Consider the following 27,508-nt stretch of genomic DNA (forward strand, 5'->3'; position numbering starts at 1 on the left):
TGCGATTTAGTGTGGAGTTCATTAAAACAATGTTAATGTTTGTGAAGCGCCATCTGTTATGTGTCATTTGCGTTGGGATGCGTACAAGAAGTGGTCATTTTTGTAATACGCCATCTGTTGGAATGACAAGCGGAATGCATTTTTTTACGAAAAAGGATTGTGATGCACCACCTTTTGTAATGACACAGACAAGGTAACTACATGGACATACAGACAGACACACAGGCACTTATCCTTTTATAAACGTTGAATCAATGAGGAAGCATCAAATGCAGATGATCAGGGAGGTGCTGATTATTGATTTGGATCTTCTGAAAGCCACTGCTAAGAGACGTTAGCACGCAAACAAGACAGAGTTGGAGACTGAAGCAAGTTATGTAGGTGACAGGAAAATTTGTTTAAAACCCAGTAACCGAATGTTTTGTTGCAAGGGACTTTTTAGGAATTAGGTGGTGCTAACAGTGGTGTCCATCAGGGGTCAGTGCTGGGGCCGCTGCTCTCTTTAATTACATAAGTGGCCTGGATAAGAATATAATCAATACGCTAGTGAAGTCTGCAGATGACACCAAGCTTGGTGGAAGGGTCCATCTGGTGTGAGCAGCTAAATCATTATAGGCAGACCTGGACAGCAGACTGGCTTGGACAAATTTGTGAACTTTAAAGTTAGTAAATGTAAAGAATTGCATGGAGGGAGTGAAAATGTGAAAAAGGTTTGAATAAAGAATGGGAGGTTGGAAAATCAAAAGGCCACCTATGAGAAGGATTTAGGAGTTGTAATGGACTCGACACGATCAACTGGCAGACATTAAGACGCCATTAACTGTCAGGTTATATAGCGCCTTGACGTGTGGAGTACAAGTCACAGGAGGTTCTGCTCAAACTTTATAACACACTGGTGAGGCCTCATCTGGAGTCCTGGGTGCAGTTTGGTCTGCAGGCTATGAAAAGGACATAGCAGCACAAGAGAAGGTCCAGAGGAGAGCGACGAGGCTGATTACGAGGGGCTACAGGGTTGGAAAGATTAAAAGAGCTGAGCCTAATGCTTGCATTAACTTTAAGTCTTGTTAGGTCTGATTACACAATGGGCGGTAAGAAAATCGAGAGTCCACCTTATGAGAAGGATTTAGGAGTCGTAGTGGACTCTAAGCTATCGACTGCGAGACAGTGTTCAGAAGCCATTAAGAAGGCTAACAGAATGTCAGGTTATATAGCGCCTTGACGTGTGGAGTACAAGTCACAGGAGGTTCTGCTCAAGCTTTATAACACACTGGTGAGGCCTCATCTGGAGTCCTGGGTGCAGTTTGGGTCTCCAGGCTACAAAAAGGACAAAGCAGCACAAGAAAAGGTCAAGAGAAGAGCGACTACAGGGGATGAGTAGTGAGGGAAAGATTAGAAGAGCTGAGCCCAATGCTTGAATTAAGTTTAGGTCTTGTTAGGTCCAAATACACAATGGGCAGTCTGAAACTCGAAAGTCCACCTTCTCAGAAGGACTTGAGTCATAGTGAACTCAGTATTATCAACGTCCAGACAGTGTTCAGAAGCCATTAAGAAGGCTAAGAGAATGTCAGGTTATATAGCGCCTTGACGTGTGGAGTACAAGTCACAGGAGGGTCTGCTCCACATTTATAACACAACTGGTGAGGCCTCATCTGGAGTCCTGGGTGTAGTTTTGGTCTCCAGGCTATGAAAAGGACATAACAGCACAAGAGAAGGTCCAGAGGAGAGCGACTAGGCTGATTACGAGGGGCTACAGGGTTGGAAAGATTAGAAGAGCTGAGCCTGATGCTTGAATTAAGTTTAGGTCTTGTTAGGTCCAAATACACAATGGGCAGTCTGAAACTCGAAAGTCCACCTTCTGAGAAGGACTTAGGAGTCGTAGTGGACTCAGCATTATCAACTACCAGACAGTGTTCAGAAGCCATTAAGAAGGCTAACAGACTGTCAGGTTATATAGCGCCTTGACATGTGGAGTACAAATCACAGGAAGTTCTTCTCAAGCTTTATAACACAACTGGTGAGGCCTCATCTGGAGTCCTGGGTGCAGTTTGGGTCTCCAGGCTACAAAAAGGACAAAGCAGCACAAGAAAAGGTCAAGAGAAGAGCGACTACAGGGGATGAGTAGTGAGGGAAAGATTAGAAGAGCTGAGCCTAATGCTTGAATTAAGTTTAGGTCTTGTTAGGTCCAAATACACAATGGGCAGTCTGAAACTCGAAAGTCCACCTTCTGAGAAGGACTTAGGAGTCGTAGTGGACTGTAAGCTATTGACTGACAGCCAATGTTCAGAAGCCATTAAGAAGGCTAACAGAATGTCAGGTTATATAGCGCCTTGATGTGTGGAGTACAAGTCACGGGAGGTTCTGCTCAAGCTTTATAACACACTGGTGAGGCCTCATCTGGAGTCCTGGGTGCAGTTCTGGCCTTCATATTACAGAACAGACAAAGCAGTGCTAGAGAAGATCCAGAAGAGAGTAACAAGGCTGCTCCTGGACCACAGAGACCAACAATGGAGGGAAGACTGAACCCAAAGGCCCATTGTTGCCTAAATTTATTTCCAATCATATAAAAAAGAAATTATTTGTGCTTTTACTGTCAAGCAGATGCTAAATTAAGTGGAGACTGTTAATTTGGATATAGCACACAAGCAAACAGTAAGCTGGGACGTATTTTTATCTTAGCACAGCTTACCTCAAATTTAGATAATTTCTCGAAATTAGCAGCCAAAATCCACAAGCACAGCCACGCCAACACTTCACTTCCATCAGGCTGATGCAGTTTCCACGACGACTGCTAGATGGCGTGACCAGTGCTTCCAATACGTTCCTTGGTACCAGCATTGGCGGGATACATACGCCACCGCGACTGCATTAGGTTTGAATCGATTTTGCGACAATCGTCTACAAGGGGTTAAGAGGTGACATGATTGAAGTGGACTCAAGTGACATTGGAGGCTCTTTGGATATTAGTTTATATAGCGCCCTGATGTGTGGAGCACAAATCAAGGGATGATAATGCTCAAGACATGTATCACACTGTTGAGGCCTCACCTGGAGTTCTGGGTGCCCCATATTGTAAAAGAAGACATAACAGCACGAGAGGAATCCTCGGCTGATTCTGGGATGAAGAGGTCTGGGCTTTAAGAAGTTGAACCTTAACGGAGATCAAGAGATGATGTGAGTAAAGTGTTTAAAATTAGAAAGGGAAAGAGTCCAGTGGGTCGAGGCAAGGACTTTAAAATGAGTTTGACGAGAACACGGGGACAAAGCTGGGAACACAAACTTTAAGACATTCTGCTTTATGCAAGGAGCCACAATGACCAGGTAGTGTGGTGGACAGTAGGACTTTAGGAACCTTCAAAACTCGACTTGATGTTATTTTCGCTATCCAGTAGTGCTGGGGAAAAGAACAGAGGACGCCGAATCGGAACTGAGAGGTCTGTGCTATGAGGAGAGATTGAATTTAATTAAACGTGTACCACGGCCACGACCGTTACAACAGGACTACAGAGTTTAAAATTACGACAGGCATTAGCACAGTGGGTGGGCCCTGGCTGTGACTTTAAATAAGCTGGAAACTTAAGGGCAGGTTGCACTGAAAAGTTCGACAGCTTTACTTCACACAATGACGCAGACACATGGAGTAAACTACGGAGGCGTATGGAAGACAGTAAACCTTCAGGGACTTCCGTTATATTAAAGATTGACCGAGTTACCAGCAGATTCTTCTTTGCATTGCCACAACACGCTGCGACTCCTGTTCGTGTTTTAGTCTTTTAAGATCTTTTTCTGCTTCTTTGGGCAAACCTAAGATACAGAATTGGCCATCAAATATTACTTTTAGATTGGCTGGAAACACGAGGCCATACCTGATCTCAGCTCTGCGTAAGCGCACTTTGATACTGTAGAGTGCAGCTCGTCTGGCAGCCTGGGAAAAATACGACTACGGCTGTTCTCAGATATGATCTTCTCTTGGTGTCTGAGAAGTTTTCATTAAATCGGTAGCTTGTGGAATCCGACAGTCGGGCTTCTAGGCTTTGAGGCAATCACTCAGCGAATGCAACAAGCCGTCCGATTTAAAGTCACGCCCTGATATTCTGTAAAATAATTCAGCTATGGATTTCACAGCTTTCAGGAAGTCTATTTGGTTCTGATGTCGTTCCTTCAAAATCCGTCTTCAAGAGCTGCTACTTCATCACGAAGCTCTCTGTGTTTCGGAGTCCAAGGCCGTTTTTTTGTTTTTTTCTTGGCGGCGGATTCAGCTGTTTTAATTCTTTAATGTGAGTTGTAAATGTTTGCTTGACTTCTTCCAGGTGAGCATTAAGTACTCCATTTTGCTCATATTTTCATTTATTTCTCCATTGGTTTTTGCCAGATTTTCTAAAAGAGTTTTAGGCCTTCGACAGATCAGACACTGTGAGGCCCAGAAATGCTTTGTATTTATGAGAGAAACACGATGACGTTTAGTTTGAGCCTCCTGTATACCTGTGCGCTTAAGTAATTCACTAATTGGATTCAACAGACACTTTTATTGTGATATTGTCGTGTGTCGATTTACCTAAAAATCTAAATTAAACTTAATCTAAAAGTGCTGCAGTCCAGGGCTCCAGAACTGTCCGGGCGCCCCCTGGCGGTGTCCTGGGGGAGGTCATTTTTCTCCCTTGGTCTTTTCATCCTTCAGGTGTCCCGGCTGGGCAAGAGCCCCAGCTGTCTGTCACTACAGTATATGTATATACTGTATATATATATATATATATATATATATATATATATATATATATATATATATATATATATATATATATATAGTGGTAGAAATTTAACATCCTGCGGTGGGTTTGTGCCCTGCCCAGGGTTTGTTTCCTGCCTTGCCCCCTGTGTTGGCTGGGATTGGCTCCAGCAGACCCCCGTGACCCTGTAGTTAGGATATAGCAGGTTGGCTAATGGATGGATGGATGGAATTGAACATCTTATTAAAGAAAAAAACATCCTCTAACAGGTGTGACAGATAGGGGGTGCTGTCGTCCCCTTAAACCCTCAGATTAGACGCCAGACACCAGGTAAAAGTCCAATAAATTATTTTAGTCGGACAATAATGTGCACCAAGCACCCTCCACTCCACAATACTTATAAATAATAACAATAATCAATGCAATATTCAAATCCTCCACTCCCAGACACATTGTCACCCTTCCTCCCAACTCAGCTCAATGGTGGGGTCTCCCACAGTCCTTTTTATAGTTCTTGACCTGGACGTGTTTCTCTTCTCTCTGTCCATGTGACTGGCAACACTTCTGGGTCGGATGAAAACTCTTTTTTTCTTCAACCCGTAAGTACGTCATTTCTTCTGTCCACGTGACTGGGACGTACTTCCGGGCTTCCTTGATCCTCCCTGCAGTGTCCTCTGGCGGCCCCCATGGTATCCAGCAGGGCTGTGAATAAACACTCCATTGTCTATGATTCCTTGCTGGCATTCGGGGCACCTCCATGCTTCAGGGAGGGCTCCATCTAGTGGCCTGGGAGTATTGGCCATACAGTATACCACACAGGACAATTCAGTAATCAGGCTGGAGAAAAGCTCTTCATTGTTATCTTTTAATTTACCCCTAAGCAAAATTACTTGGAGGGAGCCGTCTGTCACAGCCTGGTCAGAGAAACAAAGGGAAGAGGTTTTTATAAACTGTTTGCATACAGTGTCAATCAAAGCATACATTTTACTCTGGTAGGTTCGTTGGTTTACACCCAAATGATTTATATAAAATAAAAGTCTGTTATATTAGATTTTGGTTCTTCTTATACCTTTTGAGATGAGACACCACCCTTGAAATTTCTGTGCATAAAACAAGTGTCCATTCTCATTTGTCTCAGTACATCTGCTGATTTCTTACTCATCCTTCAGTACGTTTTGTATATTACATCAGCCTTTCTTCTGGTACATTCTTTATTTACTTGACCATCTTGGTATTTTTCCTAAACCAAATCTTGTCTTTCAGTGTACATTTTGTTGTTCACTTGACCTTTATTTGGTTTCCCACATTTATTAACCCTTTATGCTATTTCTTTAATACACACACACACACACACACATATATGTACATACACATATACAGTATATACACACACACACATATATATCTCTCTCTATATATAAAAAAAAATCCTGGAATGTAAAAGCCAGGCAACAAGACGTGATCTTCTCGGAAGTTCTCAAAAGATATTTTAAAGACCAGGCCATGGAGCATCTCTGGGACCGTAAACATGAGACTTGGTGCCAACAGATTGTCCCAGGGCCGTCTCACGGGACGTGGAACATAAGAGTCTTGCAAGTCACACCTTCTTATCAATTAAGAGCTCGGACAGCCAGCAACACATTCAGTCATGTAAAGTCACACTTTTAGCAAAGAAGAAAGAGCAGTGCGGAGAAAAGAGAAACATATGCAGAGAAAGGTAAAGAATATGAAAGCAGTTACAGTCGAAAGTATTGTAGCGTCCCAGCCAACCTGAAGCCTTTTTTGTTTTAAGTGACTGTTAGGTCCATTCGAGGGAGGGCAGAATACAACACAGCAGACTAATAGCTGGGTGCTGATTGATGCGGTAAGGGGGACGCGAGACTTGTGAGAGGAAGGGTTGGAGAGGGTGCTAGAAAGTTGTGTTTGGGGTTACGCAGTCGGCGATTGTTAATTTATTACGTCAGTCGCTACAGTATCAAAAAAAGATAGTACAGATCATTATTGACACAGACAAAAGGAAATGAGTTTAAGTCAGAGAATTTCAAAAACGGGGTTTAACTCACGTGCATTGATTGGTTACTTTGCAAAAAAAATGCTGCTGATGATGAAGATCATTTTGTCTGTGCTGAAATTTCAAACAGAGAAACCTATTCTGAATTATGGTACAAAGTTATTAAACACACGTCTCACAGACCTCATTAAAAAGATTCAGCATATTGGGACACGACAAATTCCAAATATTGTTTTTACAGAAGTTCTGAAATGAAAGTGAAACTAATGAAATAGCAACAATTCAAAGAAAAAAAATCTTACAAGTGTGTATCCGGAAAGCCAAACACGGGGGTTGGCGAGCAAAGCAAGCAGGGGGCAAAACCCCCTAGTGTGTATGTAATATATATTGTGACGGACAGCCAGGTCCCATGCCTGGTCGTGACTCCTCTGCTACATACGTCCCGGGGGAGCCACCATGGACAGTGCAATGCCTCCCGGCGCCTGGGGCAGCCTCCTGGCCGTGGGTCCTTCCTCAGTCTCCCCGTGGCTCCATGGGACATGGAGTCCACCACAGCCCAGTTGGGAGATGGGGTGGCCGCTAGGGGTTCTATGGAGAGCCAGCCGCTACAATGGACGACTTACCAGCCCCACCCGGAGGTGCAATTAAGACCAGCTGGTTAGGCACCTGGAGCACTTCGGGTGGGCTATAAAGCAGGCAACCTCCCTCCATTCTGGGCCAGAATCGGGAAGAAGAGGACGAGGTTGCCTGGGAGGAGCGGTGGTGGCAGAAAGGGTTGGTTGTAGTTTGTTTGGTGCTTTTGGGACTGTGTATTGCCTGTGGGTCGCGGGGAAGACGTGCGCCCACGGGTGAAGAAAAAACAATAAAGCCTGTGTTTTGTACACGTGCCTCTGCGTGGTCTGTGCCAAGTCGGGCGCTATATAGCCTTTACTATATATATATATATATATATATACTTATAAAACGCAAAGCCCTCACTGACTGGCTGACTCACTCATCACTAATTCTCCAACTTCCCGTGTAGGTAGAAGGCTGAAATTTGGCTCATTCCTTACAACTTACTTACAAAAGTTAAGCAGGTTTCATTTCAAAATTCCACGTGTAACTGGAAGCTACTTTCGTACATATATACCGGCCATAGCCTGCAGCTCGGTCGCTGTGTGAGGCGGAGTTGCGTCTCTCATCGTCACGCCTCCCACGTAATTGAGTGCCTGCCCATATAAGGCCGTCCGTCAGCGGCAATCCAATAGACACGCTGCCGCTAAATATTCACGGGTGAAGGACTGTGCTTATGGAAACAAAGATGAGATGGTCAGGGATAGACTAGTGTTCGGCACAAACTCAGCGAAATTGCGACAGAAACTTTTAAGTGCCGGGTCTGAGCTAACATTAAAGCCGTGGACATCGAAAGATCACACGAGATAGCACAAGCACAGCTGAGAACCTTCGATGCATGTACTCCGAGCGGCTCACGTGAACTCACTTTGCAGGACTGGGAAAGGTAAACCCGTGCATGCAGTGTATGATGTCTCAGATAACGAGGAAGACGAGCTGCTTATTGATGCAGTAGGAAAGGAGCAACACTCTAAAACTGAACAAGTCTTTGTAGACATATCAATAGGAAAGCAAGATGTAAAGCTTAAGTTTAAATTACGTTCATAGACACGCGGCCGCTAAATATTTGCAGGCAAATCCACAACTTAATACCGAGAATGCCTGTTAAACATCTTAGATTCACGAGTAACGATTTGGGTAGTGATCACGTCGATGAAACTTAACTGATAGTTATCTTTACAACGGTTGACAACGAAGATGAGATGGTCAGGGATAGACTAGACAAACACGGAATGTAACTCGAACACAACACATCCTCCAAATACGAACCTGATTTAAGGAAACAATGATAATCAAATCCTTGATGACAGCAACACTCATAACAGTCACAAAAAATCTACATTGACAATCATGTTACGTTATTTTTAAAATGTTCCCTTTTCTTTTTCATAACTTCTTTAACACACTACTCCTCTGCTGCGAAGTGCGGCTATTTTGCTAGTATATATATATACATATATACACACACGTAGTATAGTTCTCTTGTGCAGTTCTCTCATGAAAAGCGGACAGACTAACAGATGAATTTGATATACAGGGTGGGCCATTTATATGGATACAAGTTCAATGTGAAATGAGAATGGTTGGTGATATTAACTTCCTGTTTGTGGCACTTTAGTATATGTGAGGGGGGAAACTTTTCAAGATGGGTGCTGACCATGGTGGCCATTTGAAGTCGGCCATTTTGGATCCAACTTTTGTTTTTTCAATAGGAAGAGGTGACACATCAAATATTGGGAATTTCACAAGAAAAACAATGGTGTGCTTGGTTTTAACGTAACTTTATTCTTTCATGAGTTATTTACAAGTTTCTGACCACTTATAAAATGTGTTCAATGTGCTGCCCATTGTGTTGGATTGTCTTCTCCCACTCTTCACACACTGATAGCAACACCGCAGGAGAAATGCTAGCACAGGCTTCCAGTATCCGTAGTTTCAGGTGCTGCACATCTCGTATCTTCACAGCATAGACAATTGCCTTCAGATGACCCCAAAGATAAAAGTCTAAGGGGGTCAGATCGGGAGACCTTGGGGCCATTCAACTGGCCCACGACCAATCCACTTTCCAGGAAACTGTTCATCTAGGAATGCTCGGACCTGACACCCATAATGTGGTGGTGCACCATCTTGCTGGAAAAACTCAGGGAACGTGCCAGCTTCAGTGCATAAAGAGGGAAACACATCATCATGTAGCAATTTCGCATATCCAGTGGCCTTGAGGTTTCCATTGATGAAGAATGGCCCCACTATCTTTGTACCCCATATACCACACCATACCATCAATTTTTTTGTTCCAACAGTCTTGGAGGGATCTATCCAATGTGGGTTAGTGTCAGACCAATAGCGGTGGTTTTGTTTGTTAACTTCACCATTCACATAAAAGTTTGCCTCATCACTGAACAAAATCTTCTGCGTAAACTGAGGGTCCTGTTCCAATTTTTGTTTTGCCCATTCTGCAAATTCAGTGCGCCGATCTGGGTCATCCTCGTTGAGATGCTGCAGTAGCTGGAGTTTGTAAGGGTGCCATTTGTGAGTAGCTAATATCCGCCGAAGGGATGTTCGACTAATGCCACTCTCCAGTGACATGCGGCGAGTGCTACGCTGTGGGCTCTTGCTGAATGAAGCTAGGACAGCCACTGATGTTTCTTCATTAGTGACAGTTTTCATGCGTCCACATTTTGGCAAATCAACACTGAACCAGTTTCACGAAACTTAGCAAGCAGTTTGCTAACTGTAGCATGGGAGAAGGGTGGTCTCGTAGGGTGTCTTGCATTGAAATCTGCTGCAATGACACGGTTACTGCGTTCACCAGACATCAACACAATTTCTATCCGCTCCTCACGTGTTAACCTCTGTGACATGTCAATGGCTGTAAACAAAGAGAAACTTGTAAATAACTCATGAAAGAATAAAGTTACGTTAAAACCAAGCACACCATTGTTTTTCTTGTGAAATTCCCAATAAGTTTGATGTGTCACATGACCCTCTTCCTATTGAAAAAACAAAAGTTGGATCCAAAATGGCCGACTTCCAAATGGCCACCATGGTCACCACCCATCTTGAAAAGTTTCCCCCCTCACATATACTAATGTGGCACAAACAGGAAGTTAATATCACCAACCATTCCCATTTTATTGAGGTGTATCCATATAAATGGCCCACCCTGTATATATATATCTAACAATAGCAAGAGACACATCCATTCTGGGGTTTTGCTTCAGATGCCAAACTGAGAGACCTCGATATCTGAGAAGTTTAACAATTGTTGAATACACAGGCCTGAACAGAAACTAAATGGTGTGTTTAACGTAGGCGTCAGTACACTGGTGAAAAGGGGCGTGGCTCCTGGAAAGTGGGTGGAGACAAAGGAGAGGCCGCTGACAGGGTGCGTCATCTTACGGGCCTCAGAATGTCTCAGGTCGCTGAATCTGTCCGAGGCTTCAGACTGTCTTGCCTGCTGCTGGACTCTGTTGAGGTTTTCTTTTAGCTTTACGTGAATGTTATTGTTTAACTGTACCTCCTGATCTTTTACGGTATACCCTGGTTCAGCTTATTTATTCTGCTGTGTGATCGCATGATATCCTTCTTCACATTCTTCTTTATTTATTATAGAATTCGTTTTAAAGCTTTGGTACTTACTTTCAGAGCTGATTATGGACGAGCTCCTGAGTACCTAACCAGTCTGCTCCATCGTTATACAGCTTGTCGGACTCTTAGATCTGAGCAACACGGCCTTCTAGTCGTCCCCCGTCGGGATCGTGACTTTGAGTCTGTGGCACCGAGACTGTGGAGTAGCCTGCCTTCTGGTCTGCGCGCAGCTTAGTCTGCTGATTCTGTTAAAAACAACTGAAAATATTTCTTTGTAAACAGGCTTTTAATCAGTGCTGAATAGTTCAAGTTTATTTATTATTTTTATTGGTTTTGTTTTAACTGTTGTATTTGTACTGTATTGCCGCTCAGCAATACCTTGGGATTTAATAACTGGTTGGCCCTCCTTTGGCAGCAATGACCTCAAGCAGGCGCTTCCTGTAACTGAAGATCAGACCTGCACATCGTGCAGGGGGGAATTTGAGCAGAACTGCCTTAACTCTTCCATATTCTTTGATTGTCTTCTCTCTGTTCAAGTCATTTAATAGGATTGAGATCTGGGCTGTGACTGACCGCTCCACAAGGCAGACTTTGTTCTTCTGAGGCCATTGTGCTGTGGATTTGCTGTAATGTTTGGGGTTAGGGTTAGGGTTAGGGTTGAGTCCCTGTGGCATCACCCAGCCTCTTTCTTCTGAGTTTAAGTTGACGGACAGACACCCTCACATTAACCTTGGGTATTTGTTGATAAACTTGTGAATTCGTTTTCCCCTCAATGATGGCAAGCTGTCCAAGGCCTGATACAGCAAAGCAGGCCCAAATCGTGATGTTCCCTCCACCGTACTTTACTTGTAGGGATGATTTTTTGCTGTTGATATGCAGTGCCCTTTTTACACCAAATGAAGCTGTGCTTGTTCCTCCCAAATAGTTCCATTTTGGTCTCATCACTCCACAAGACCTTTTCCCAGTAGCATTGTGGAGTGTCCAAGTGCTCGTTCAGCGATGTTCTTTTTTGATAGCAGTGGCTACCTGCCATGGACTCCTTTCTTGTTGAATGTTTTGCGTATAGTTGACTCCTGAACAGAGATGTCAGCCAGTTCTGATGACTTCTTCAAGTCCATTGCTGTCACTCTAGGGTTCTTCGTTGCCTCAAAGCTGACTGTGCGTTGTGCTCTTGGGGTCATCTTGACAGGGTGCCCATTTACAGGCAGAGTGGCCACAATACCAAATTGTCTCCATTTATAGACACCTTGCCTAACAACAGACTGATGAATATCTCAGATCTTTGAGATGACTTTGTAATCCTTTCCAGCCTCATGTAGATTAACAAATCTCCATCGTAGCTCTTCAGACAGCTCTTTTGTGCGAGGCGTGATGCCCATCTGGATTTGCGTCTTGTCAAAAGCTCAAACTCAAACCTTATCATGGTTTTTATCAATCAAGCTAATTCTAGGCCTCACCTCTGAACTCGTTTCATTAAATGGACTCCAGCTGTGCTAAATTCGGACTGCAATGAGCTTTTTAAAAAGTCGTTAGCTTAGGGTTCACTTACTTTATCCAACCTTCAGTTTTTTCAGTTTGAATGATTTACTCAATACGGTCAAAAATTCTCTGAAAATCTGTGTATCTTTAGTTCTAGGAGACGGTGTTTGTTCATTAATGTGACTGACATGAAGATACGACCATTTTTTATATGGGAATTAGACATAAAAAGAGAGAATTCCGAGGGGTTCACATACTATTTACTCTGAATGCTCAGAATGGATTCTCACACTGACAGTTGTGACATTTTCATATAATAAAAGCTCCTTTTCCTTCTTATTTCATAAACACAATCCTACAGCGTCCGATTTCTTTTTCAAAAACGCTGTCGTCCCCTAAGATTGGGTTACGGGTGACACCATTCTGCACATTCAGGACCATCTTCTTTTTTTTTTTTTTTCTTTTTGACCGTCCTCTCATGTCACCAGAAATCGGAGTCTTTTCTTTCTTGACAAATGCAGTTCATTCTGGCCAATGACAAGCTCGATAGGAAAACTGTAGAACTTTTAATTGCAGAAGAAGAAGAAAAAAAAAATCCCATGAATAGGATTAATTGCAAAGAAAATGAGGAGGAAATGAGAAGCGTGTTTGAAAGAAAGGCAGCCACGCACCGGGAGTGAGGATCTCCTTGCGGTGACCTTACTGAGTTCCTTTCACAATAATTGCCTCTGATTGTTCGCCGATTTTCAGATAGAGGACTCGTCGTTGCCATAAAAGATGCGTGCAGCAATAAGTACAAATGAAAAAACGCACCAAACGTTTAAACCAAATACAATAAACCAAAGATCAAAATCTATAAAATACAGACACACACTAGCTACCATCGCAAAGCTTTTTTGTTGTTGAATCCAAAATCTCGGACAACAGGAAGAGTGTGACACTGAGCTTCATACCATTACAACGATGACATCATGTGCCACCACTTCTGGTGGTTAAGTGGTAGAAATTGGGACAGAAACCAAACACAAACATGACTCAAAATGGCAGTGCCTATCAGACAACAAAATGTTGGCAGGCCAAGATGGTAAATATTTTAGGTGCGTAAAATGACCTCAAATCAGTCAACTGAAAAATTCCATGCAAACCAAATTCTTCAAACACAAGAAAACAGGAGGGAAATGCATGGAATATGTGCAGAAGAAAATTGAAAAAATGTACAAATCCATCACAGATGGAAGCCCCGATGCAGTGACAAGCACATATTTGTTTAGAGCTCGCTTGATATCGCGGTGCCAATCACTTCTGTAAGGTAAGAGACATTAAACCCACGTTAGAAAACTGGAAACAACTGCAAACCCGAGGATTGTGAGACACATTTTAAGGATACGGGACACAGCGGAGCGAAACTTATGACTTACGTTGCACCACTTTAGGTGAGGCTGTGCCCAGTGGCCCTTAACGCACAAAAACCATTGACGTGTTTGTATGTAATGTGCAGGCAAGGTAAACTCCTGGCACATGTGAACGCATTAGCCGAATAACACAAAGTTCAAGGTAAAGAAAGTACATAGAAAGTAGTAGTATTAGTAGGGCTAATTTTGAGCAGATGCGACAAAGTCTAAGTAGGATAGACTGGGATAAGCTTTTAAATGTGGAGACAGTCGAGGAGCAGTGGAACAGGTTTAAAAATGTTTTACATGTAATGCAGGACAGATACATACCTAAATTTGGAAGTAATAGGAAACTAAAAAATCTCCACGATGGATTAATAAAGATTTAAAAAGAAGTTGCAAAGGAAAAACTGCTGTATAAGGCATATAAGACTAATGACTGCAAAGAGAACCGTAGCAGTATGAGAAAATGAGGGCAACCATTAAGAAGGATATCAGAGAGGCTAAAAGACAGTTGGAGAGGAATATAGCAGATAAGGCGAAAGAAGACCCCAAGAGATTCTTTCAGTATTTTAGTAGTAAAAGAACAGTTAAGGAGGAGGTCAAGTTCATCAGGAATAGTAAAGGGAATTAAAAGATACAGACAATGAAATAGCAGATGCCCTAAACTTACATTTTTCTGAGGTGTTTACAAGTGAGCAAGTGGATAACCTGCCAGAGGTAAACGCAACTACTAAGGAGGTACTGAGGGATTTGGAAATTGTAGAGGGAGAAGTGCTGCTCAGATTAAATAAGATGAAATCAAACAAATCACCAGGCCCAGATAATATTTATCCTCGTGTTCTTAAGGAGGCTAGTGAGTACATATATAAACCCTTGACACATATTTTTAGGAAGTCACTGTGCACTGGAGAGATTCCAAAGGACTGGAAAATGGCAAATATCATCCCATTATATAAAAAGGGTGACAGGGCAGATCCAAGCAACTATAGGCCAGTAAGCAACAAGCATCACAGGAAAATTAATGGAAGGAATTATTAAGGATAAGATTGAGCAACACATGACAAGGACAGGAGTTATTCTGAACAGTCAGCATGGGTTCAGAAGGGGAGGTCGTGTTTTACTAACATGTTGGAATTCTATGAGGAGGCAACAAAAGGATACGATCAAAGTGGAGCTTATGATATTATTTATCTGGACTTTCAGAAAGCATTTGATAAGGTGCCACATGAGAGGTTGGGCATCAAGTTAAAAGAAGTGGGAATTCAGGGTGATGTTTTTAGATGGGTGCAGAATTGGCTCAGACACAGGAAGCAGAGGGTGATGGTGCGAGGAACCTCATCAGAACTGGCGATGTTAAGAGTGGTGTTCCACAGGGGTCAGTGCTAGGGCGCTGCTATTTTTAATATATATAAATGATTTAGATAGGAATATAAGTAACAAGCTGGTTAAGTTTGCAGATGATACCAAGATAGGTGGATTAGCAGATAATTTGGAATCCGTTATATCATTACAGAAGGACTTGGATAGCATACAGGCTTGGGCAGATTTGTGGCAGATGAAATTTAATGTCAGTAAATGTAAAGTATTACACATAGGAAGTAAAAATATTAGGGTTGAATACACAATGGGGTCGAAAATCGAGAGTACACCTTATGAGAAGGATTTAGGAGTCATAGTGGACTCCAAGCTATCAACTTCAAACAGTGTTCAGAAGCCATTAAGAAGGCTAACAGAATGTTAGGTTATATAGCACGATCTGTGGAGTACAAGTCCAAGGAGGTTATGCTCAACCTTTATAATGCACTGGTGAGGCCTCATCTTGAGTACTGTGTGCAGTTTTGGTCTCCAGGCTACAAAAGGACATAGCAGCACTAGAAAGGTCAGAGAAGAGCGACTAGGCTGATTCCAGGTCTACAGGGGTTGAATTATGAGGAAAGATTAAAGAGCTGAGCCTTTACAGTTTAAGCAAAAGAAGATTAAGAGGTGACATGATTGAAGTGTTTAAAATTATGAAGGGAATTAGTACAGTGGATCGAGACTTGTATTTTAAAATGAGCTCATCAAGAACACGGGGACACAGTTGGAAACTTGTTAAGGGTAAATTTCGCACAAACATTAGGAAGTTTTCTTTACACAAAGAACGATAGACACTTGGAATAAGCTACCAAGTAGTGTGGTAGACAGTAAGGCGTTAGGGACTTTCAAAACTCGACTTGATGTTTTCTTGGAGGAAGCAAGTGGATAGGACTGGCGAGCTTTGTTGGGCTGAATGGCCTGTTCTCGTCTAGATTGTTCTAATTCTAATTCTAATTCTAAAGTGACTCCATTCTGTGAGCTTCAGTTACTTACATGAGTTACAAAATGTCAGCGTGATGTAACATTCAGAGGCGTTCAGTAACTTAGTTAACCGATTTATAAGTTGGTTCATTTTCTATTCATAAAAACGCTTGGTAATCATCCCTGTTTTTTTTTTGTCCAGTGCCACCTGACCCACCGGTACGAGATAAATCTCTCATTCAACATACCATTCAAGCCGTCCTGATGTTTAGTAATGGAAAACATCAAACTTTTTGGGGATTCCCCCCTCTTTTTGCCCCTCTAGACCCCAAACCCCTCATTTTTAGGCTATATTTACACCCTGTTTTGTTCAGGAAATGACACACCTTATGACAAAAAGTAAATCAATGGCTGTCATCAGCAAAGATGATCGGAAGGACTGGAAGATGTGCAGGCAACCGCAACTGACCCCTTAATGGGATATGAGGGGTCAAGACTGTGGATCAACAATATTGATATGTTGTTTAATGATATTTCGAGGTTACTGATCATGAATGTGATAAGAATTTTGATATTTGATTCTTTTTTTTTTTTTTTTATTAATTTTATTACAATCCATACAAAGCAATCAAGTTTTTACAAAAAGAAGAATTGAGTTAAGAACAGATCGATCCCCACCCTGAGAGAGAGCAAGCCAAACGCGTAAAATTTAAGGCTTGTAAACATACCTAAATTAATAAATTCTCTGTGCTTTATAAACTTATTTTAAAATATTACTGATTAGATCCTGCCATGTTTTGAAAAAAGTCTGTACAGATCCTCTAACTGAGTATTTGATTTTTCCAACTTCAAATAATATAACACATCGGTTTCCCACTGACTTAAAGAGGAGAGTTTGGGTTCTTCCAGTTTATCAGAATAAGTCTGCGTGCCAAGAGTGTAGTGAATGCAATCACAATTTGTTTGTCTTTCTCCACTTTAAGCCCCTCTGGAAGAACCCCAAACACAGCTGTTAATGGGTTAGGAGGGATTGTGAGTCCAAGGCTGTCTGAGAGGTAATTAAAATGTTTGTCCAGAATAATATTAATTTGGTGCAGGCCCAGAACATGTGACCCAGTGAGGCTTGGACTTGGTTGCAACGTTAGCAGGTTGGATCTGCCCAGGATACATTTTGGAGAGTTTTAGTGAGACAGATGTGCTCGATATATAATTTTGAGTTGTATAATTGTATGCTTTAGCATATGGAGCTCGAGTGAATTCTCTGCATTGCTACTTTCCACTCCTTTTCTGATATATTAATTGAGAGATCTTTTTCCCAGTGTCCTCTTGGATCTTTGAAAGGAAGGGATTGTAAAATGATTTTATATATTGTAGAGATGGAGTCTAATTCCTTGAAATTAAGCAATATTTTTTCCAGCGTGGATGAGGGTGCAAGATGAGGAAAATTTGGAAGGTTCTGTTTAACAAAGTTCCTGATTTGAAGATAGTGAAAGAAATGTGGAGCTGGAATGTTAAATTTGGAATGTAATTGTTCATAGGATGCAAAGGCGTTGTCTTTATAAAGATCTCTAAGCAAGTTAATCCCAAATTTTTCCAGATATTAAAAACTGCATATATTTGTGAAGGTTGAAAGAGGTGGTTCTCTTGCAGGGGTGCCACAGATAGAAGCTTCTCCGTCTTAAAATGCTTTCTACATTGGTTCCAGATTTTAAGTGAGTGAAGCACAATTGGGTTATTAGTGGTTTGCCAATAGCGTGTGTTTATTGGGAGCAGAGCAGGGAATACAAAGAAGTACTGCAGGATTTTACTTCTATTGCGGTCCAAGCCTGTGTATGTTCTTCTATTTGTGTCCAGGTTCTTATCGCCTGTATATTTGCTGCCCAGTAATAAAACTGGAAGTTAGGTAGAGCCATGCCGCCTTCTGCCTTTTGTCTTTGTATGGTCGCTCTTTTGATGCGTGGATGTTTTGAATTCCAAATAAATGAGGTTATTGTTGAAGATATTTGATTCTTTACTAAAAAGAATGGAGATAAATGCCATCAACCCAGAGAGGGAGAGGCAAGTTCGTTGTAATACGTGAACGTCGCTGACAGAATAAAACTGAAAAATAAAAAAAACAAGCGGTAACTTTTACAAGTAGCCAAATTTACACCAGGTGTTAGAGACTCAAATTAAATGTTTGTATTAATTATATTATAGTAATAATAAGCGTCTCACTACTCAAAACGAGCACCGCCCGTTCTCAAACCCGGTACCTTAGGGTTATAAAGAAGCAGTTCTTACCTCTGCACCATTCAAGAATATATATGAGCTTCCTGTCGATTTATATCTGAGCTTGGGGTTTTAACGTTTGACAGCAACATGTAAACTGAATGTTTCGTTTTTTTTTTAACTTTGGTTATATTTTTGAATAAGAGCGCACATGTTTATTTGATATTTGAACTAAAGTCTTCACACATTAAACATCTCACGTCATTATTACTATAACAAGGAAAGGTACGTGTTCAACATTTCTTGCATTTCTCGCATTTCCTTTCATCCTACACTTACCCAGATATTTGTAGACACGGCACGCACATGAAATGCACGTATTCCACATAACAATATGCTGTATTATTTACCCTATGCAACTCCAGGTACATCACACGCAGGTAAGGAGCCGTGGCTTAAGCTGGGAGAACTTTCTTTGCCCAAGTTGAGCTCCATCAATTGGGGTGGGATAGCAGGCTGCGTGCTGCTCGTGCTGATCGACACATTTACAAAACAAAAGACGCTGATGGTAGAGGTGCGAAGGAATTTAAGGTGGGCCCGGATTACAAGTTTTTTCATAGGCTTCAGGGATTCTAGTGTTAAATAACTCCTTTCCACTTCCATTCACCTCCAGGTAGCAGGTTATCTACAGACAGGTGCTACCTTTCAGTTATCTCGTAAACTGGCTTTAGGACTGCGGCGCCAAATACAAGCAAATTCGTAGGTAACACACGTAAACAGAGGTCAGTGGGTGTCTGAAATAAAGGCTGATTTATACTTCTGTGCTGAGCTGGCACCATTGGCTACAGACACACACCTGAATGTTAGTTGGCTTTTGTAGCACGCAAGAAAAGCAAGTGAGCCGTTAAAATGCAGTTTTTGCCTTTAAGGATCACAACCTCTTGTGCTACACATTTTCTTTCATTGGTGAAAGTATTTGTCCCACACATTTTTTCACTTTTTTGTGCATTCAATGACTTCCAAACCGGAAGATGAATGGAAATACATTTCAGAAAATATCTTCTTCTTTCGGCTTTAGCTTCATTTAGGGGTCGCCATAGCGGATCATCTGTCTCCATCTCTCTGTGTCTTTTACATCATTTACTGCCACACCGACTGCCTTCATGTCCTCCCACACCATATTCATAAACCTTTTGCTTTGGTCTTACTCTTTTCCTCTTGCCTGGTGGTTCCATCGTCAACATTATTTTCCCAATGTACCCCTCATCTCTCCTCTGGACATATCCACACCATCTCAATCTCGTCGCTCTCACTTAGTCACCAAACTGTGTTGTCCCTCTAATGGACTCAATCCTAATCCTGTCTACCCTCAGTATTCAAAGTGAAAATCGTAGCATCTTCAGCTCCACCACTTCCAGCTCTGCCTCCTGTCTTTACGTTAGTGCCACCATCTCCATACCATACAACATAGTGAGTCTCACCACCATTTTATAGACCTTCCCTGTCACCCACAAATCACTCCCGCCACTCTTCTCCACCCAGTCCACCCTGCATGCACTCTCTTCTTCTCCTCTCTAGCACACTCTCCATTGCTTTGGACTGTTGAGTCCAAGTATTTAAATTTATTTACCTTCACCATCTCTGCTCCTTGTAGTCTCACCCTTTCACCAGCCTCCCTCTCATTCATGCATAACTACCAGTACACGTGCATTTCAGGAAATCCGTAATTACCAAACTGGCCAATCAGAATCCTAGGGGTCTGTGTCGGGTTTTATGAAGAGATGCGCGTCATGCTATGCTGTGGATACACGATGGGGGACGCAGACTATGGAGTACCCCTGGCGTGTACTTGACTCAGAAGTATAAATCAACCTTAAGAATGAAAAATCAGCGTGGCATCACAGAACAAATTATTTCAATTAGTTTTATTTTTTTCCCATATTTCGGACATTCATAATATTCCAGAAATTACTAAAGTCTTAGAAACTGACAATCGTAGTATAGTACACAAAATACGATATATGAAAAAATCAGTAAAACGAACGTCGATATCGGGTACTGACGTGTCGCATCGGAATGTGAGATTGTGACGTGGCCAGAAAGGTAAAGTGCTGCACATTGCAATTCTAAAATGTTTGATACTTTTAAGATGTAAATATTTCTTACAATTGTATCATTGGTTAATTTGTAACGCCACCTTGACCAAAGTGCCACCTCACCCCACGCGCCAGCCCCGGCTGTTATTGATTAACAGTTTTAGGTGTTTGTGTTTTGTCCCACAATAAGGCCGCGTTTGAAGTTCCATGAACAACACTCGTGCTTTAGCGCGTGGGTGAGATATGAATGCAGCGTGGTGTCCATACATGAGGGGCCATTTATGTTGCATTGTGTGTTCCTAGAAAGCGATCGTCATAGTAAAATACAATATTTGCTTAGTTGTTCAAATCATTATTTCCATTATTGACTTTTATATACAGTACATTGACTAAATGAATGGCAAGTCAGCCCTTGCCAAATGAAAAGAGCTTTGGATTAGTAACTGCGGAGATACTGAAGGACGCTCCCCTCACAACTGTAAGATGAGATCTTGATAGACGCTGGAGTGCGGCCCAGGTGCAGAGACTCCTTTTCTTTGCTGTGTTTCTCTCGTTCACGCACATCTACAAGTACACATCCATTTCAGAAAATATGTAGTTAACAAAGTGGGCAATCAGAGTCATAGAGGTCAGTGTAGGGTTTGTGCCGACACAATGCATTGTCACTTTTATGCAGATGTGTGTGTCATGCTGCACTACGGATACGCGACAGGTGACGTGCACTATGGAGTACCCATGGCGTATATTCGTTGCAGAAGTATAAATCAGCCTTAACACTTTTAGGGAGGATGTCGAATAAACTTGCCATTTGGGACAGAGGGCAAAAAATGGCTGTAAACATCGATAAAACTCGCCGTTATGTTATAGGGAGACTCTCTTTGCTAGGAGGACTCCTTGACTTGACGTCAAATCCCTGTATGTGCGTGAGTAGAGGAGAGTAAAGAACGTAAATAATGGCATCGACATCGGGCGAGAGAGCAAAGTAAAAATGAAATGCAAATCCCCCATGCATATTATTTATTTATTTTTTGCATATTATTTTTAATCAGACTTTGACTTATCGAACTGTAATTTTCACGCAAACAATCTGGAGATCTACAACGAAAGTCAGGTACCTGCATCAACTGATCGGCCCCCAGCTGATTGTAGTGCTTAACGTCTTTGTGCAGCTGACGCACCCACAGAAACGTTCACCCTGGGAGGTCTGCACAGACTTAGACCAGTGAGAAGCAAACTGGTTACTGGACTTCATCAAATGAGGTGGCGTGCCAGTGGGCACTACGGACTACCAGCCACTCTTTTTAACAGTAGGTGCCTTTCAGTTTATGAGTGATGAACAAACAGGCATTTAATAAGTGTGTGAATTTACATACTGGAGAGGCTAGAGTGACACTTGTCATCAATAAGTATGTTATGTTGATTTATGTGTGAAGCCATTGCTTTGTTTGCTTTTTAGAAAACCGAGTTTTTTGGGAAAATGTTCAGGCCAAGGAAAAAAAAAACAAAACATATCAGCCCTAAAAGAGTTGAGAATGGAAAATCCAGCGTGGCATCGCAGAACTAAATATTTCACTTACAGGTAGTTTTGTCTTATTTCGGATAGCAATTATTTCTGACAAAAATGATTTACTATGCTGGCACCCTGCCCGGGGTTTGTTCCTGCCTTGCACCCTGTGTTGGCTGGGATTGGCTCCGGCAGACCCCCGTGACCTTAGGATATAGCGGGTTGGATAATGAACGGATGGATGACTTACTATTCTCATTGGGTCTACATGGATGTCATTCAGATGCTTTGGTTTCCTACCACAGGACAAAGACGTGCAGGTTAGGTGTAGGGGCGATGTTAAATTGGCTTGAGTGTGTGTGTGTGTTTGCTCTACAATGGACTAGCACCCCATCCTGGAATTGCTTCTGCCATGTGCTTGCCAGGATGGGCTCCCGTAGGATGAGGTGGTCTTTAAAAACGATATGATATGCAGAACCACAGCCATCTGAATATCCCTCAGTGATTAACGTCTCACCACTTCACCAAATTATTGAAGATCTAACTTGATATACCCGGCCGAGTTATCGTGCAGCTGGCGTGCACAAACAATTTGATTTTCCATGTGCCAACTACGAGGTAACTCAAATAGATTTTATGGAGAGAAAAAAAGAAATCTTGTGAGTTCTGCTCAATAGTAAAAATGCATTTAATTAGCATATTAAAATAAGACCCCTGATTTTTCCACTGCCGTTGGAGCAAAGTGAGCAATTTTCACTGTTAATGTTAAAGGGGCATTAAAGACGATAACAGGCGCTGCTTCTGTTTGAATCGGATGAACACACTGAACAGCCACAACATTCAAACCACTGAGACATGAAGTGAATCACATTGATGGTCTCGTCACAATGGCACCTGTCAAGGGGTGGCATATATTAGGCAGCAGGTGACCAGTCAGTGCTGGAAGGTGATGTGCTGGAAGCAGTGAAGGATCTGAGCGACTTTGTCAAAGGCCACATTGAGACGATGAGACAACTCAGTGAGAGCATCTCCAGAACAGCAGGTCTTTTGAAGTGGTCAACACCTACCAAACGTGGTCCAAGGTAGGACAATCGGTAAATCGGTGGCTCACTGATGCCCGTCTGGTACAATCCTACAGAAGAGAAACTGTAGCACAGATTTCTGGAAAACGCAATGCTGTCCATGAGAGGAAGGCATCAGAATAAGCAGTGCATCATATGGAGGGGCCATGATAGCCGTAGATCAGTCAGAGTGTCCATGCTTACCCCTGTCCACCGCTACAACGGGCATGTGAGTGTCAGAACTGGACTATGGAGCAATGGAAGAAGGTGGCCTGGTGTGATGAATCATGTTTTCTTTTAGATCATGGTGGGCAGCCGGGTGCATGTGTGTCATTTACATTTGGAAGACATGACATCAGGGTGCACCATGGGAGAAAAGGCAAATCATGTGGAGGCAGTGTGATGCTCTGGGCAACATTGTGCTGGGAAAACTTGGGTCTCGGCATTCATGTGGATGTTACTTTGACACGTACCACCTATCGAAAGACTGTTGAAGACCACATACACCTCTTCAAGATAATGTGGTATTCCCCCTCAGCAGTGGGATATTGCGCCCGGCCACACTGCACAAATAGTTCAGGAAAGGTTCAAGGAACGTGACCTGGAGTTCAAGGTGTTGACTTGGCCTCCGAATTCCCCAGATGTCAATCGGACTGGGCATCGGATAAGGCCAATCCATGAAGGCCCCACTTCACAACTTACAGAAGAACTTGAAGGGATCTGCTGCTAACACCTTTGAGCCAGATATGACAGGACACTTGTCTTGTGGTGTCCATACCTCTGGGGGTCACAAGGGGGACCTTCACACTACTAGTCACGGTGGGGTTGATCTGTGTGTTTACAACCGATTGTGAAACAAAACTTGTCTGCTTCACTCGTCCCACACGCTTCCTTAATCGTCCTGTCAGCTACAAGACGTCTGCCTGCCCTTTAGAATTAAACATACGTGGCCCTAAGTGAACAGACATTGGAGCTGCGACTGACACCTTCGTGACATTCCAGAAATTAACAAAATCTTACAAAATGACAATCAAAGTACATTACACACAATACAATATATGTGAAAAATTAGAGAAACGAATGCTGGTATCGGGTACTGACGTGTGCATTGTGACGCGGCCAGTAAGGCAAAGAGGTGCAAATTGCAGCTCTAAAATATTCAATACTCTTAAAATGTAAATAATTCTTACAGTTGTATCATTGATTAATTTGTAATGCTGCCTTGACCAAAGTGCCATCTCACCCCACACAGCAGCCCCGGCTGTTATCGATTAGCGGTTTTATGTGTTTCTGTTTTGTCACACAATACGGCCACATCTGAAGTTCATGCTTTAGCGCGTGTGTGAGATATGCAAACAGCATGGCGTCCATACATGAGTGGACATTTCGTGTTCCTAGGAAGTGATGGCTGAAGTAAAACACAAATTTGCTTAGAAGTACAAATAATTATTTCCTTAATTTTAGTTATTATTCCTAACCAACGATGAAATCACAGCCCAATCAGACAGTCAGTCAGTCATTTCCCAACCCGCTATATCCTAACACAGGATCACGGGGGTCTGCTGGGGCCAATCCCAGCCAGCACAGGACACAAGGCAGGAACAAACCCCGGGCAGAGTGCCAGCCCACCGCAGGGCACACACACACTCACAATTTAGGATCGTCAATCTACCTAACCTGCATGTCTTTGGACTGTGGGAGGAAACCCACGCAGACGCGAGGAGGACATGCAAACTCCACGCAGGGAGGACCCTGGAAGTGAACCCAGACGGGTCTCCTTACTGCGAGAGAGCAGCGCTACCCACTGCGCCACCATGCTGCCCTTGTGGTCCAATCATTTGACTCTGATTTATTGCTTTTAGTTTAGTTTATCTTTATGATATAAATTAGTTTTAAGCTACTGTAATAATTGACTTACTTTGCCTTATTGTCTTCTGCGATGCTTTGGTGTGAATACCCCTAGAAAGCAACACAAAAATGTCACTCACTCTTTGTAATAAAACCTCAGGGCTTAGTGGCAATCTTAGTGTCCGCTGCCATAATTAATATTTCATATGCGATCTGAGAGGCTAAACGCCATTCCTTAGTGTGTTTCAGAATAAAACCTCAGAGGCCAGGCAGCTTATCTTAATCTTCAAGGCCTGACTATTAAAGATTACTCACCAAGTGGGACCTGGACTGCGACTGCGACTGGGACTGGAACTGGGCTTGGATGCGCACCGCGTCACTTTACTTCTTTTCTTTGTAATTCTTGTGTGTTTGAGATGGTGGCTTTTGTTTTTATTGTACTCGAGCTTCTGTAAAATGTCCCCATTGGGACAAAGTGGTATCTATCTATCTGACCAATATAGTGCCTTTCACATCTATCTATCTATCTATCTATCTATCTATCTTATAGTGCCTTTCACATCTATCTATCTATTGTAAAAAAAAGGCGCTATATTGTGCCCAACCCGGCACAGACTGGACATGGGAGACACATATAAAATAAAAGACTTTTTATTTTTCTTCAGCTGGAGGGCACGTCTTCCCCGTAATCCTTTCAGCCACAACACAGTTCCAAGCACAAACTACACCACAGAACACTCCTCTCTCTTTAACCACCACTCCTCCACAACTTTGTCCTCCTTCCACCCGACTCTGGCCCCTGAGTGGTGGTTGCTGTCTCCTTTGATGGCCCACCTGGAAGTGCTCCAGGTGCTTGATCACCTGCTTCCAGTTACACTCCTGAGTGGAGCTGAAGATTTGTCCAGCTGGGTTCAGGGACTTATGCCGCGCCCCCTGGTGGCCACCCCAGACCCCGATAGGGCTGTGGAGAACTTCATCTCCCAGGAAGCCCTGTAAGAGCCTGAGGCACTGTTCCAACCTGGGGGGTGGCCATCCAGCGTCCAGAGGGAGGAACTGCACCGTCCAGGACTGCTCCCCCTGAATACACATCGAATACACACTATCTATCTATCTATCTATCTATCTATCTATCTATCTATCTATCTATCTATCTATCTGTCTATCTATCTATCTATTATATAGTGCCTTTCATTTGTTATCTATCTATCTATCATATAGTGCCTTTCATATCTATTTATCTATCAATTTTATAGTTCCTTTCATATCTATTAAGGCGTTTCACCTTGAGATTAATAAAGTATCTATCTATCTATCTATCTATCTATCTATCTATCTATCTATCATATAGTGCCTTTCATTTGTTATCTATCTATCTATCTATCTATCTTTCTGACTGATATAGTGCCTTTCTATTTATCTGTCTAAGACAGTGCAGTGCTAAGATAAAGATTAGAGATGAGCGACCAGGCTGATTAAAGTGCTGGCAGCTCTAAGCCATGAAGAAAGATTAAAGCCGCTGCTCCTTTTCTGTTTAAGCAAACAGAGAGTAAGAAGTGAGATGATTGAAGTTCTTTTTTTTTAATTATGAAGGAGATCAGTCCAGTGGATCCCAGTTGTTACTTTAAAATAAATTGTTCAATAAGAACAGAGAGAGAGAGAGAGACACACACACAAAGTCGGAAACTTGTTAAGTTCAAATGTTAGAAAGTTTTTGTTCACACAAAGGCCCCCAGTAACACAGAGGGGTTAAATAAGAAAGCGCAGAACTGAGTCTTTATTCTGAGGAGACTTCACTCCTTTCATGCGGGTGGTGACGTCCATTACATCTTCTAGGAGTCTATGACAGGTCAAGAGCGGCCCACTGAATCAAGATGCTGATTACAAGGGCAGGCTGAGTTATGGGGAGCTCTCTGGACCCGCTGGAGGTGGTGGTGGAGGACAGAATGAAGCTAAGGCTGGTAGGCATTATGAACCGTGCTGCACAACCTCTCTTGGACACGCTAGCAGGTTTAAGTCATGAAGACAGATTAAAGTAGTTGAACTTTTTCAGTTTAAGGAAACAGAGATTAAGAGGTGGCCTGACTGAAGTTTTTAAAGGAGTTAGTAGAGTGGGCATCAGATGTTCCATTAAAAGCAAAGACATGGAAACAGTTGGAAACTCATTAAGTTCGAATGTTTGAAAGTTTTCCTTTACATTGAGAACCACAGACAAGTCGAATGATTGACCAAGTAGTGTGGTGGACAGTGAAATTTGAGGAACCTTTAAATTACCACATGATGTTCTTTCCGAGAAGTTCGGCGATTACAGTTGGTAAAGTCTGTTAGGTTTAATGTTGTGTTCTCGTTGCCATTTTGCTGATGTTCTAATCACACACTCCTGACTTTGCGATTCCTTTAAGTATTTTTTGCTCTTGTAGTCATTCAGTTCAAATCAGAGTCATGAAGAAGCTTCACCTGCACAGCACTGGACTGTAGGAGGACTATGTAGATGGCACACCAACGATAGCCATGCTGGGATTTGAACCCAGGAGTCTCTGGAGGTGCAAGGCAGGAGTGCTGACCACTGAGGTCCCATAGGAGAACACCAGATTATGGTGATCGGCGTCTCTTGACAAATCTGCTATTGCCAGTGCATACGCTACATGCCCACCTGTGTGTTACACACGTCACATGCTGTAACCCTCCCAGATCAAGTTTGGC

General features: G+C 42.5%; 1 protein-coding gene across 1 annotated transcript in view; it reads left to right on the forward strand.

The window, feature by feature from the left end:
• Nucleotides 1-27,508, forward strand: part of c1ql3a (complement component 1, q subcomponent-like 3a) — a 93,249-nt gene that overhangs the window by 64,404 nt on the left and 1,337 nt on the right. The gene's annotated exons all lie outside the window — the stretch shown is intronic.

This window comes from Polypterus senegalus, chromosome 5 (assembly GCF_016835505.1).
Source record: "Polypterus senegalus isolate Bchr_013 chromosome 5, ASM1683550v1, whole genome shotgun sequence".
Lineage (NCBI taxonomy): Eukaryota > Metazoa > Chordata > Cladistia > Polypteriformes > Polypteridae > Polypterus > Polypterus senegalus.